This window comes from Perca fluviatilis, chromosome 5 (assembly GCF_010015445.1).
Source record: "Perca fluviatilis chromosome 5, GENO_Pfluv_1.0, whole genome shotgun sequence".
Taxonomy (NCBI): Eukaryota; Metazoa; Chordata; class Actinopteri; order Perciformes; family Percidae; genus Perca; species Perca fluviatilis.
This window is the reverse complement of record NC_053116.1, coordinates 38046862-38060661: the sequence shown is the minus strand read 5'-3', so window position 1 is coordinate 38060661 and position 13800 is coordinate 38046862. Positions and strand designations below refer to the sequence as shown.

The following is a 13800-nucleotide window of genomic DNA, read 5'->3' as shown; positions in this document are numbered from 1 at the left end:
CAAAATAAAACATGAATAGCTGAATTGCTAAAGCTAAACTGGATGAATAGCTTAAAACCGTAAAAATAAGTTTAAGTAGTGAGAGTAGTTGAAAAGTCAAATAACACCTTAGCCAGGGACACAATGATGGATATGCCACAATGGGATTTGAACCCGGGCCCCCCACACCCTAGCCATGTGCCATAACCACTGCGCCATCTTCAGAACAGACAAACGTTTTTCCTTTAGTATTTATAAAGCCTCCCTTTGATCATTAATCGCCACACCTAATGAGTGAGAGACAGTGTGAGAGAACCCTTCAAACAAGCCTTAATAAATCCACAACAGTTAATGCTATCGAAACAGCGACTTGACCGTTAGAGGCACACGGCCTTTGTGAACGTATCGGTATAAAATTTATATGGATAAACATAAAAATGTGGGCATGTCAGCAATTTAAAAAAGTGGTTCGTTCTGCTCTTCGCTGGAAAATATGGACGCCTTTTATCATTGCTGCGGATTGAGAGAAATTTGTTTTTCTCGTCATTTGGAAGCTCGCTGAGCCAAAAGTATGAGACGTATCACAAAACCGAGCAGATTTTCTGAAACTAGACAAAAATACCTACGTTTTGATGTATAAATTGTGTATGACAAGTAGATATTGTGGGCGTGAGAGCAGTTTACAGACAAGGAACTAAGATAATTTTTTTGAAGCTTCACCCTCTAGCTGTGATGTCATCCACTCTAGCAAATGCAATACACACCCTGTTTAATCGATAAAAATCCTAAAAAGATTACTAAACTTAAAAGGCTTTTTCACAAAAACTGTAAAAGATATCAACCTGAAAGGTGAAATCTAATAGCTGAATATATTTTGTGAACATTTAAATTTTGAATCACGCCTGTAGGTGGAAGAATGTAGGAGGAGATACATTTTATGGAAGCAGAAGATGATTTGAAGGATTTGAAGGCTGCTCTCATTGACTTTACCGTTAAAAAAAGTGTTAAAAAGCTTAAAATTTGAAAAAGTATAAATAGTAGAAAAAAGTTGGAAGAAGTCCCATCATTAGCTGAAAGAGCTGAACATTTGAAAAGTTGAATGGTTTAAATAGGTGAAAGTATGCAGAAGTTACAGAGCCAAAAACGCACGGAAGAGGGAAATAAAATCCAGAAAATGCATTTCCGCAGAAAATGTGCGCGGAATGTTGAACAGCTGAATTGCTAAAGCTAAACTGGTTGAATAGCTTAAATCTGTAAGAAGAAGCTGAAGTAGTCAAAATAGCTGAAAAAGCTCTAAATCGCTTAATTAAAGCGCATGAATTTCATTAAAAAGTTAAACCTTTTATGCTAAACTGAAACTGTTTGCTTTAAATGTTGAATAATGACAAATGTGTAGAACATTGTGAGGTGTGAGTAGATTTTTCTAATTGATAATGACTCACATATGCAGCAAGGAAACAAATTAATACTCAATACTGTTAAAGATGAAAGTTGAAAAAGGCTGAAAGAAGAAATATTTTATTATTATCAGATATATACACTGCATAGAACTTAAAAGCACCAACTAGCCGAGATGAGATGTGAAATATATTAGGGGAAAACCTGGCCTGAACAAGAAGAAAGAGAGGAAAGAGACAAGGAGAGAAAGAGAGAAGCAGTGAAGAGCCGGAGAGAGGAGAGAAGAGAAGAGAGAGGGAGAGAAAGAGAATAAAGAGAGGGAGAGAAAAGAATAAAGAGGAGAGAGAGAGAAAGAGGAAAGAGAGGAGAGAAAAAGAGAGGAAAGATAGAAAAATTAGGAAAGAGAGCAACTTGACTAAAATTGACCAAAAAGGCTTAAAGTTTGACTGTTCAGAAAGGGTTGTCATGGCTACTAAGTGTCTGTGACGTATTTATAATATTTCGGGTAGACTTCTGTTAATATTTCCCTACAGTTATTGGTTAAAATGTACATGAGCTAAAGGCACATTTTAAGAAGCAGTGGAAAAAATACTGCAAGTCCTGTTAATAATACTGTGTAAGAACTGAAAAAAGGTTTAACAGTCAATCTGTGAAGATGCAGAGAGTCATTTAGAAGAGTTTACTGTACTGCAGAATTACGGACGCACCCAGAACAAAGAACCTCATGTGTATGAAATCCTGTGAGACCAGTGAGGGAGCTATTTTGTGTCCTTAAGAACCTCTTTCCACATTAGTAAATAGCAGTCAGAGAGCCGTAGTCAAAGTCTTGTATTGGAGATATTAGCTGTTGGTATCAACGAGGAGCTGCTCCTCATTTTATAATGGGACGATTTTAGCTGCTTAGCTCTATAGTAGAGAGGAACTTAAAAGTACATACTTAATGTAACATCTTTATGAGTTGACAGGTTCTGGTTTTAAAGGCCAAGAAGACGCCATGTACGACTACCTCTAAGATACAGTTTGTATGACAGTGCTGGAGAGGGATTATACTGGCGCAGCTCTTCAGGAAACAGCTAGTAGTGGAAGCTTACAGAAACACAGCAACTGTAACGCCAGGACAATATAGCTCAGCCAAAAGGTTAGTTTATTGTATGTGTTGACTTTGAGATTATATAGGTATAGCTTTAATTTTAAATGAGCACACCAAAGTTCAGGGAAAAAGTAATGAACTTAAAGAAGGAGTCTCTGAAGAGAAGAGACTGGAATGAGTAGTTTTTTCTGAAGTATGAAGCTTGAGAAATTATATTTTGGGACTTGGAAAAAAGAAATGTTGTATTGTATAATAATAATGAAAATTACAGGTTGACACGATAAGGACTACCATGTACGGTAGCTTATTACGACTGCAGTTGGTGGTGAATCGAGTCCACTGAAGGGGTCGATAAAAGAACCAAGACAAGAGTCAGCTTCTTAATTATCCTTTATTGCCTCACAATCAACACACGCTCATTTCCTACTCCAACGGTATGTGGATGCCTACATGGAGGGGTGCTGGTTCTGTGAAATTATATAAGTTTTCACAGTAAAGATGTGTATGATCCTATAACTTAAGTTACAAATAAACCATAAAACTTAAATCCAAATCAAAATGGAGCAGCATTCAATTTATATCTGTATACATACAAATCCTTACAGGATTATAGGCATATGGGCCCAACAGTTAACATTAACATAGAACGCTACCAGACATACATTAAAAAATGCCCTCTAGCAAATTGACAATTATTACTGGCTATGCTTGCCTGCTGAAGGTAGGGGCAGTTAATTACCACAATTTGACCACTACTTTCCCTTAACTGCTAGCAGAAGTCTACACTCAATCAAATCTCTGTGATCTGCATTGGAACATTTGGCTACCTTGAGACGACAGAAGTAACCCATTGTACCATCATTACTAAGGAATTAAGAGCTACACTCTGGATTGCATATTTGCACTGAATAGCAGCATTCAACAAACGCGACACTACAGCAGCAGCACATGAGAACGAAAGAGATGCGCCAAATATTAGGTTACCGCAGAAATAGCACCCACTAGGTAACGAATTAGCCTGCTATTATTGCTAAAGTGCATTTTATAGAATTCTACATAAGCTATGCGTCCATTACCACCACAGGACATCCAGACTTACTGACTGATGCCGCATACACAGTGGTATCCACAAACTTCAATGATGGGAGAAAAGAAGAGTGATGACGTATAACACGTTAGCAGCTTTTTCTCTCACTCAGACGCTATGTATGCCTAAGCTTAGAAGCTGAGCTTATACCATACGATCGTTACTTACTAATGAAGCACTGAGACTACGGGAGAGAGAATGTATACAGCTACAACAATCAGTCTGCTTAAAGTAATGGGTGCTTTTTGACAATAATGTATTTGTAAATGTCTCTTCAAAAATGTCACCAATCAAATGTTTTTTAAATCCACTGAATGATGATGATGAAGTGTTAAAGATGTCACCGAGACTTCTTCCAAGCAATTAAACTGAACTGGAATTATTTACCAGGAACAGCATTAAGGGACACACGGTTAGCCTGACTACGCAGAGGGATGGGACATTTTTCATGCGGGACATTATTGACGCCCGTGTCAGCCCACACACACAGTAAAGGTGAAGCTTCAGATCAGACATGGATACACCTGAACTCTTCTAACAGCAGCATGCGGTTCCCCCTACACGCGGTCCTGTCAAAATGTCCCACTCTACAAGGAGTCTAAGGGTTTTAGAAAAGAGTTTGGGAGTGAGATTTTTTGAACAGCAGGGTTTAGAATGGTCTGATGAAAATGACACACACAAATTAAGTACAAAAAAAAATGTTTTGTTATTAAGTATTCTTTGTGTGTGTGTGTGTGTGTGTAGTGGTGTGGATGAATTAATACTAGCATTGTCTACGGATAAAAATATATAATGAAATAGCCTAGACAAGGTTTTTCTTCACAGTGGGGCATGGGAGGTTTATGTAGTAAAATAAAAGGAGAAAGCCTAAAGTATTCCAAATTGTATGGGTATTGTTATAGAAACTATTATGGGTAAGCCTATTATAAAATGGGTATCTTTATAAAATATAAAACTGTCAAGTAGCCCTGCAGCCGATTCAACATGTAGCTATAATAATAATAATAATAATAGCATAATAGATAATATATAATAGTAGGCACAAAAGCTGCAGTGTTTCCCTCTATGTTGATTTGATACTTATATTTGGATGATAAGAAGTGGGGCAGCGGACTACACAACAGGGTTTTTACTCTATCGTAGCTACATGTAGTATATAAAGTCATAATTAAATGACTCTACAGAGCCGTGTGCTCTATTGAACTCAAGCTGTAAAAGGGGTATCTTCACCTCAACTGGAACGGAAACAGGACGTCAGCACTTTCCCCCGAGTCATGGCAACCAGATAAACAACAAGAGCACAAACAGCGTGAAGCCGCACAGGTGAAATCCTTAACGAATCCGCTCACACAACTAGTCATTGGAAGGCACCAAACGGCCGGATTTTGATTGTAGGTGGGAGGCTCCAGAAGAAAACTGGATGGGGCCAATTAAAATAAGCCAAAAAAATTTATTTCAGGTTCCCCCTGCATTCAGACAAGCCAGACACTAATAACGTGTGAAGGGGGTGGCTACGGGAGGACTTGATGGGGGAGAGAGGCGGCGAACGGGATGGTAACTTCGTCACTTGTAACCGCGTTAATTTTTAAATGGCAGGAGTTTCCTCCTCCTGTTTCTTGCTGAATTTAAAGAAAACAAGCTGCTGCTTCGCTATGAGTTTCATATTAGCTAATAGCTTACACTCTGTGTGCTATCTCATTGAGCTTGCGCAGAAAGCTTCTTGGCAGTAAACGTCATTCATTTCACTGGATCACTTGCTGGTGGACGATGCAGCCTGTGGGCACATATGTTGGGTAGAAGCCGCTGATTTGCTGAGAAGCTTTCACTCCAACGCTTTCCTCGGGCTGCTTATTAGATGAACTGCTGGAATTAAAATACACTCACTACTCACTATAGGCTTGGGTCAAAATGGACGCGGACCCGATGCTCAATGGTAGCGCCGCGCGGTGGTGGCAGGGCGTTCTCTATGGGGAACTCACCCGTACGTTCATGGACATCGGAAAAACGTTTTCCGAAGTGAAAGCGTCACCATTCACGTAACGTCCTGTGGGAATCAGAAGGTGGGAAACTTCGGGCTGGATTTTAACCGAGTTCCCCAGTTGGTGACAGCGTTGTTGACAACTGACGTTTGATGTAGAGCAACTTTGGTTCACTGAACATATTTCAATGATAATAAACTGTTTATTGTGGACAAATGCCTCTGCCAATAAACATGACAGACATAAAATGTTTATTAATTATTCATAAATAGGCCTATATATATATATAAAACAACACATTATCTGTGTCTTTTCCCGTTGGTTGTCCTGCAGATAACACAAACAAACAGCTGGCGATGTGCTGTTTGGATGCTCACATAAAGAAACAGCAGAGAATCTTTTGTTATTGTGGCCTCCATGTTTTCACACACCTGATCGCATACTCTGGCCAACCGTTGGTGGCAGTCATGGAAAAAGTTGTTATGCCCAACGCGCAATATAACAGAAGAAGAAGAACACCATCACGACCATGAACGGCTACCGTATACTGGTAATTAGGAGAAAACAACGTAACATAGGGGCAGTCCCTGTTATTCGAGGTGGCGAACGCGCCATCACTTGATTCTTAACCTGTTCCACTGTTTAAAATAAAAAATAGTGGACACAACGCTGGTTAGGCGTTATCCTGGTAATTTCTCTGCATGAAATACAAGGTGTTCCGTGGCGTGTGAACGGGTTGAAATCGTGTGTCTCACACTTAATGCGAGAGACGAAGCCCTGCCTCTATCATTCCAGATGTCAATCATTGGATCTTCAGCTGATAAAACCAGGAAATGCTTCAACGGATGCTGAATGTGGAGAACAAGGTTCAGGAGGAGCTGTGATCCCCGTTCGAGGGGCTTGTGACCTGTTTAGTGGTGGGACTCTTAATAGCTCTGGTTTTCGTGTGACGTCTCATAAAGATGAAATGCTCAGGTATGATTGGAATTTATGTTTTAATACATAATATAATTGTCAGATCATGATGTTGTTGATTGAGGTGCTTTTCATTGGTAATGTTTTATTACAGAAAGAAAAATGAATGCAGACAATCCCCAACAGGTATGTTCTTTACTGTTATTACTCAGTCCATGTTACTGTATGTACAGTAGAGCATTAGAAATGATTTTTAGTAGTAATTAAATGATGTCACTCTTTATCAGTACTTCAAAAAGAATAAACATCCACATGAAGAAGAAGAACAGCTGCAGGTAAGACGAGTGAATTCTTCATTTTAAATATTCATGTCTTTACAGAATGTATATGTTTCTGTTTAAACTCAATTTATTTTCTCTCCTCAGAGTGTGGCTGTGATAAATAAACACAGAGACAGTTCATTGGACACTGCAGAGGAAAGTTCAAGGTCGAATGAAATCCAGTCCAATTCTCGCACATTGTAAGTTGTACAGAAATGAATCAGTCCAAGGTGAATTTTGGGCACTGTGCTCTAAATTGAACACCTGTTGGTCTGCAGCCTGCATCACTATCTTCCAGAGATGTTACTGGACAGAGACTAGTCAGGTCTGGAATAACAGCTTGGAGCAAGTCCGGACTAAGTATCGCAGCTCCAGGCTCTTCACTCAGAACTTCTGCTCCATCTCTCTCACCTGGACATTTTGCTGCTTGTACAGTGAGCTCTCCTTGTGTGGGCACGGCAAAGGCCAACATGTTCCCATCCCTGTCATTACAAAGCCACTGAAGGCAGGTATCATCAGAGAACAAACACCTGGCCCCCCCCGCTGGCCTCTTGCCTCTACTGAAGCCACTCCCTGACCAAGCTTCTGGAAATTGAAGTTAACCCTTCAAGCCCAGAAAAATTTCATTCCTTGACAGTTTTAATGGGGCTTTTCGCTGACCGCCAATTGTTGGTGGTTGGGCCCCTAATAAAACAACATCCACTACAGCTGAAATTAAAGAGTGAGATGATCTGTTTGTTCAATTCTTTTAAAGGGGTGATAGAATGCAAAACCGATTTTACCCTGTCATAGTTGAATAACGCAGTTCGGTTGGGTAAATAGGACATACATAGAAGCTCAAAGTGCCCCCACGCACCCTTTACTATGCGAAAAATCTCATATTTTGAAACTGCTGCTGAAAGCGGGGGCGAATCCCAACCAAAAGCTGAGTTGCTTACGCGCGTCTCAAAATCCGAAACCCTAAAGAGCAGTCACGTCCAGCCCAACATTTACATAGGCTACACAACTGACCTGAGATCAGGTAGAACATTTACATAGGCTACAACTGACCTGAGATCAGGTAGTCTTCTGAATCTAGCTAGAGTCCACGACAGTCTCTGCTATTCCATTACAAAATTCCACTTCTGAAACTTTTTTATGCGAAATCAACCATATAAAGCTCAAATATGGGCCGCTTTTACGAAAAGGATGGCTATTTGCAAATTTTCTCCCGACTGTGGTCGGAGTTTAGTGCCGGTGTTGGGTGCTGCCTGGGTTGCTACATCACGCCTGACCGCCAGTGTCAGCGAGCTTGCTACTCAAGCAATGTTTTACCGCAGCCCGCAGGTTCCAGTTAATCTTATAATGGGTATGTGTTGAGTTATTTAAACAAACAATCGGGAAATAAAGCCTCTTGTCCGCGAAGTCTCATTGATAGGCAGCCGGTGAGATGGAGTCCATCAATGGAGCTAGCTAGCCTCCTCCTAACTCTCTGACATTCACAAAAATACATTCAATTGATATCGAAATCGGACAAGTGTTAGCTAAGCTCAGGTAAGACCTTGAGGAACCTGTAATATTTATGCCGTGGATGTGAAATTCAAACTGTAAATATACTTTAGTTATGCGAAGTGAGCAAGCTGGCGATATTTCCCCATTGTAATGAATGGGACATATAGTGTTGAAGTTAAAAAAGTTCAAACAATGCACTTTTGGTTATGCAGCTTGCAGGTAGATCTAATCAAATAACTACACTAATCAGCATTTGACTGCCCTCACCCAAAACCTAGCTTCTAAAGAATTAATCAGGTCATGTCTGACATTTAGCATATGAAGAAGACTCATTGTCCCCACAGGAAAGGTAATATTGTTTCTGCTTTTGGGGAGCCACTCCTGCTAGGGCCAGGACGATTAGAACAAAGGAAATGTAAACTTGAACCGAATCGGCACTACCATGTGAAACGACCTTTGTCTGTGACCTGGAGTAAACCTGAAATCAGAGGTGTGTCTTTAACCTGTGACAGTTTCCATTCAGGGAAACACCCACAATTCCAAGGGATATAATTCTGATACTGAGTAAGATTCGAGACTTCAATCTGTGACCCGCAAAGGGAAGCAAGTTGGAGTCCGCTGTTTCAGTGTATTGAGTTTTGTTATGTCGCATGGCTGCAATCTGTGTCCCCAAGAAGTCCACTTTTTAAGCGGCCAGGTTTAGAATCCTGTAACGTATCCTGTAAAATTTTAGTGTTAAAAGACCGAATAGAGCCGGGCGACAGAGACCTAGTCTCTGTGCGGTCACAAGAAGTGTGGCCATAGTGTTTAAAAGTCCGATTAGAGCCGGCGACAGGAAAAATTCATTTTTCTGTGCGGTCACAAGAAGTGGGGCCATAGTGTTAAAAGTCCGATATAGACGGGCGACAGGAAAAATCATTTTCTTTGTGCGGTCACAAGAAGTGGGGCCATAGTGTTAGAAAGTCCGAATAGAGACGGCGATAGAGAAATAATTCTCTGTGAGGTTAAAGATAGGAAACAATTAAATATAGGGTTGTATATAGGCTACTGTAAATATTTTTGAAAATAGAATTGTGTTTGAATTTGAGTCGGCAGCTTAATCGCCAGTATTTTGATAAACTGTAAATAAGATGTGTTGAATTGATAGCATTGAGGATTCCATCCTCTGGGTGGCAGAACGAACAACGTCTCCATTAGGTAGATCTATCTTCTGAGGAGATTGCAGTGTGAATGCATTACAGTATATTTTTGATTGGATGATTGGTTTGAATTTTGTGAAAAAAGTGGAAATGGATTAATCTGTATGAATGTCTTTGAAGAGTTGGGCCGACCCTGAAGGTAAGGAAAGACGTGGAACATTTTAAAGTTTGAATGGAGTTTCTCAGTGAATGCATGAATGAGCAGCAGTTGAAAATGGGAGCAAAATGTCTGCTCAGAGTTTTTGGTGAATTAATGTTTGTTGCTCCAATGTTTCAGGTAGTTGGAGATAAGTGCATTTATTTTTTTGAATCATCTGTAATTTTTTTTTTTTATTTTTTTTTTATTTTTACATTGAGTAGAATTGTGTCTGAGTGACAATGAAGCCCATTGGCAAGTCAGGAGCATTCCAGAGGGTTCTCTGAAAGGGGAAATAATTTGAGGTACTTTTAAGCAATTTTAACATTAGCTAAAATTGGACCAAAATGAATTTAAGATTCTTAGGGGGTTTTTCAATGGATAATTTGGTAGATATATTTGGCATTTTGTGTATCTTGACTCAAAATTGGTTTGTTTTTCACAAAAAATGATAACTAACAGGCACATGGAGATAAATTAATTGTATTTTTAAGCATTCTGATCTTACTGTAGCTAATCTTCTTCCAAATTATTTTTGTTTTGTTGGGTTTTATTTGGTTTCATGTTTCTGATAATGTCTCTGAGAAATCACAGGGTTGATAGAATCAAGGCAGTAGCCTTTTCCACTGATGTGTCTTTTTCAAATGTGTTTGTTATTTTTATTTATTTTATCCTAGTTAAAAAATAAATAAAAATGGGGGAGATTTAGAGAGTTGAGGATTTTGAATAGTTTCTTGTGCTGGCCACACAGAATACTACACAAATCTTCTTCTCAAGGGTAATAAATGTGGCACAAAATGACACGTGACTGACATTGATTTGCTCAAAAAATAGCAATTTGATGATCAAGTTTGTCAAAATTGTTTGAAGTAATAGTAAAAGATGAATCAAGCGCCCATTTCCCCATTGAGGAAAAGAAAATTGTGAAGTTTTTATTTTTTGTGTTTTTGTAATTGATGATCTGTACTGTATGTTTACAATGGACTCACGCAACTTTTTGGGATCATTTATTGTGTTATGGACTGAAGCTTTTTGCCCATTGTCTTAAGGACTTTGGAAAACACAGATGACAAAGGAAATTTCTCCTCTATGAGAAATGAATGGACAAAATCAAGGACAAACCGCGCCCGAAATGAAAACACCAGTGTGACTTTTGCAAGGCAGTGTGTTATATCACAGCCATTTTATTCACAGGTGAAAGCAGCCTCCAGATTCCTGCTGATGAAGTCATTTGATGTCATCTGTTCGAGGAGATCAAGGAATGCAGGTCACAAGGTGCTGCAGGACACCAGCGCTGCAGTGGAGTGGGAGAGGCACCACAAGGATCCATGTTCGCACTTCAACAACAGTCCAGTAGAGTGTCAGGGGAGTCCAGGTTCAGACGCGCCAACGGGAGAACCAGCGATGCTGACTTCTGCTGACTTCCTGCGGTGGTTTCCTGACAGAGCAAGGAGACGGATCCCACTCCCTGACCCTGGGCCTGCTGACACCAAAAAAGCTGGGGATGGCTTTTTCCTACAGGTGCTGGAGCAGGCAGCACACACAGCCGGGTCCATCTTCATGTTTCTGAAAAGGAGGGAGAGAGAAACTGTGGCTGCTCTAGAAGTCTATGAGAGGGCGCGCAAAGGACACCAACGCCAACAAGGGGAGTGATGAAATTGGGCCAGCGGTAAATCCCACAGAGACCGTGGGCTCCCCTCTGATCTGTCACCTTCCAGTCAACTGTTAAAGGACCAATTCTTCGGACAGAAAGGATAAGAAAATTCTTTACAGCAGCTGCAGCTAAGCTAGGCGCACAAATGTGACGTCAAGAGTGCGCCACAGCCGCTAAGGTTTTGGTGACATTGCCACCTGGTGCTGGCTGCATGAGAATGAACCAGCGATCCGAGATTTTCTCCCAATTTTCAGATTGGACAACAAGGAACTTTCAAAAATCTTGATTTCAGACTTTTTTCCCCAGTGTGCATCTTTCACTACAGAATGGACAATGATGAATGTTTTTCTGTGCTTGCTCCATCTGAACTGACAATATATATTGAAGTATGTGTGTATTGTTTTTAGCTCTTTTGTGATTAGGATCACAAAGATCAAACCTAATGCCCACCTGATTGCATTAGCAGATTTGAGACCACCAGTTATAACTTGTGCAGTATTTGAAGTGCAGTGTGGAATGTAGAATTTGGTTTTATCCGTTTTTTCTTTGATTTCTAAGATTTTTAAGATTGTTTTTACCTGGTCAACAACTTTTAATAGCTTCTGATTTAATTAAGTGTATCTGTTTTTGTTTCAAATGGAATGCTAGTCACTAATCACTGTAAGTAAAACCAACTAAACATGTTTTGTTAAGAGAAAATGACCTTCTGGATACAAGATATGGAGTCAGATAGGATGAGGTCAGAGATGGAAAATAGTTTCTTGTATAATCAAACACAGTTTGCTAATGTCTACATTTTTGTTGTAATTGTTTTCATTGGCATTCATGGTGTTTTCACACCAAAGGTGTGAAAAATGAGGGATTGTTGAAGTAAAAAGTTACGTTTTGAAAACAATGTACTTTAAGGTAAAAAATGTGACTTAAAAAATTTAAACTGTTGTGTAACTGAGTGAAGGAATGTTTCAATACTGATTAAGCCTGATCAGCATTTGTCTGGCTCACACCGTCTGTAGCTTCTAAAGAATGAATTAGGTCATTGCTGTTATTTAGCATACTGTAGGAGACCTATTGTCCCCACAGGAAAGGTAACTTTTGTCTCTTTTAGGGGAGCCATCCCCAGACGCGTGATTAAGACAAAGAACGAGTATTGCTGTAGTTTGGAAACAATTGACACGTCTCGATAAGATCCTGTCACCGGCGGGGTCGCTCAAGACACTGATTGGGAACATTCACCTTTTCTTTTGAGAGACATCTGGCCAATAGGGAAAGATTTAATTTGAAGAACCACGGGTACAGGAATAAAGGTGGGAGCAGGAGAATGTATCAGGACTTCAATCTGTGACCCGCAAGGGAACGCAAGTTGGAGTCCGCTGTTTACAGTGTATTGTTTTGTCATGTCGCATGGCTGCAATCTGTGTCCCCGCAGCAGGGGAATCATGTTTGCAGTCTGCTGCTGGCAGTGTTTTCGGTGTCTTATGTTTTATTGTGTTTTGACTGTCGTTTTGTGTTGTTTTATTAAACCTCTTGCTTGACTTCCAATTCAAACCTAGCCTCTCCTTCAGTCTCTCAGAAATCTAAGAACACGTCATTTAGTGATATTCTTACAAAGCTGTCCAGTACAACCACAGTCTGATCTGCTGGCCACTGAGCAGCTCCACTGGAGCCGGGTGGGGTTAAGGGCCTTGCTCAAGGGCACCTCAGTGGTGGTAATGTCAAGCGCTGCTCTTTCACTTTCCCCACCCAGATTTTATCCTGTCGGTCTGAGGGATTAAACCGGCCACCTCCCAGACACTAGCTCACTTCTTTGACCTCTAGGCCACCACTCCCCAGTTACAGAAAATGAGCATACCAAAGTTATAACTTCGTCTTGCAATATGAATGTGCATTCCTCAACCCAGTCTCACCGTCAGTTTGTGATGGCATTACGAAATTAAATCTATTAGAACATGATACCCTCACGTTATTTTGAAGATTTACGTGTTGGGGTCACGCTTTTTTACTAATGTATTTCAATGAGAAGCTACGTAATTTCACACTTTTTGTTAAGTACATGATTCCATATGTGTTCATTCATAGTTTTGATGCCTTCAGTGAGAATCTACAATGGAAATAGTCATGAAAATAAAAAGGAAATGCATTGAATGAGAAGGTGTGTCCAAACTTTTGGCCTGTACTGTATATACATACATACATACATACATATTATTTCCTGTTATTTCCCATAGTGGAAATTATGAATATTGCAAAAAAAATAAAAAATATTCTGTTTAGGAGGTGTGACTGTATCTGTGAAAGATTTCTACTTGATTTTTTTTTTTTTAAACTGCTTACACACATGGCACAGTTGTTTAAGTTCGGAAATCCCCTGGAACTCCAGACCCAAATTCAAATTGTGCTCTCACGAGAACTCTAGATTTCCAGGGTGAGATATTACGAATCCCACGATGACCGCGCCAAGACCCGCCCTTCAACAGCATTTATTGGCCAGGCGTCCATGAGAACACGGACATAATATAGAGTTATTAGTATAATTAATTAATATTAGCCTACTC

At 40.0% G+C, this 13800-nt stretch overlaps 1 long non-coding RNA gene across 1 annotated transcript; it reads left to right on the top strand.

Annotated features, from left to right (window-relative positions):
- Positions 1 to 6420: 6420 nt before the first annotated feature.
- On the top strand, positions 6421 to 7087 carry LOC120559231. Its single transcript, XR_005639233.1, has 4 exons — positions 6421 to 6508; positions 6603 to 6634; positions 6736 to 6783; positions 6874 to 7087. It is a non-coding gene; the product is annotated as an uncharacterized LOC120559231 (long non-coding RNA).
- The last annotated feature ends 6713 nt before the right edge of the window (positions 7088 to 13800 follow it).